This window comes from Trichechus manatus, unplaced genomic scaffold (genome assembly GCF_000243295.1).
Source record: "Trichechus manatus latirostris isolate Lorelei unplaced genomic scaffold, TriManLat1.0 scaffold00286, whole genome shotgun sequence".
NCBI classification, from domain to species: domain Eukaryota; kingdom Metazoa; phylum Chordata; class Mammalia; order Sirenia; family Trichechidae; genus Trichechus; species Trichechus manatus.
Window position 1 is genome coordinate 1730128 of NW_004444222.1, and position 1718 is coordinate 1731845.

Here is a 1718-nt window from a genome sequence, read left to right on the forward strand (position 1 = left end):
TTTATACCTCAGGGCCCAGTTGATGTGTCCTTGTGAGTCCTTGTGAGCCCAGCTCCAGCTGGGTCACATTCTCTACACTCAAGGACAGGGAATAATAACTCCAATATTATTTTCTAAATCACTGGATGAATGGAAACAGGGAAAATGGGGTGGAGAAGGAGAGAGTGTTGACACATCGTGGGGCTGGCAAACCAATGCCACAAAACAGTTAGTGTATTAACTGTTTAATGAGAAACTAATTTGTAAACTTTCACCTAAATCATAATAAAAAAAAGAAAACTTGTGGAGTCAAATAATCTGTGAAATGGTCACAACACCTGAACCAGGAATGGAGGGTCACACCCTGGATTATAATAAACTCAAAAGGCAAACATTAACTAAACCACCAAACTGAAAGTTGGAAACCCAGATCGTCCAAAGCAATTCGTAATCTGACTTTCATCTTTCATGTTCATTGTCTTATTAATATGGCAAATATTTAACTTTTTAATTGTTCTGGGGTAAAATCATCACAAAGCAAGAAGAAAGATTTTATTCTGCATATGTTCAAGGAAGTAAAAGTGAGAAACAGACTAGCGTGCTGCCAGAGCCATGTCTGCCTGAGCCTGAAGAATGTTACAGAATCATCAGTATATATTGACATTACAAATGGGTACAGTCATTAAAAGCTTCATCTTTTCATAGTTTGGCTAAAAATTGCTAAATCACTGTAATTTTGAAATTTTGAATTATCTTTCTTAATAATCATTGGTACGGGTTCTGGTAATGACAGAAAGTTCTTCAAATCTAAATGCTAATAAGAAAAGAGGAGCCCTAAAAGGACAAATATTGTATAATCCCATTTATATGAAATCTCTAGAAGAGGCAGAAAGTAGAAGTTACCTGGGGCTGGGGGAGGGAGCAATGGGGAGTAATTGCTTAATCTGTACAGAGTTTCTGTTTAGGGTGATGAAAAATTTCTGGAAATAAATAGTGATGATGGTTGCACAAAAAAAAAAAAAAAAAGAGGAACCCTGGTGGTGCAGTTGTTAAGAGTTCTGCTGCTAACCAAAAGGTCAGCAGTTTGAATCCACCTGCCACTCACTGAAAACACTATGGGGTAGTTCTACTTTGTCCTACAGGATTGCTAAGAGTCGGAATCCACTCAACAGCAATGGGTTAATAGAAAAAGATAAGAGTGGAAAATATGTGAGTCTTTCGTGGTCTGTCTAAGTATTTGTTTATGTGAAAGGTTCCCTAAAAGATATTTTCCAAGATTGTCCTAGCTGTTGTTTTCATACCTCAGGACCCAGCTGATATGCCCTTGTGAGTCCTCATAAGTCCACCTCTAGCTGGGTTACATTCTTTATACTCAAGGACAGGAAATAATGACTCCAATTTTAACTCTTAAGTCAAAATGCATAACCCGCTCTGTATTAGAAGTGTGGTTCAGATACATACTGTAAAACTTTGATCATCTTAAAAGCCAGAAAAATCAGACTTTTCTTCAGAGTAGTGAATTGCTATTTAAATCTGCTTGCTTTTTAAACACAAATATCTGGACTCAGTTCTTCTGGTCTGATAAACTCTGCTCTCACTGTGGTTGACAGCTTTTAATTTCTACATAAACCAGAAATATATTAACCAGGGGGACTTCCAGCATCATGGCACTCTAGGCAGAAGCACCACGCCATCCCTCCACGGCAAAGATCTGAAAAACTAAGCCAAACAGAGAAAAC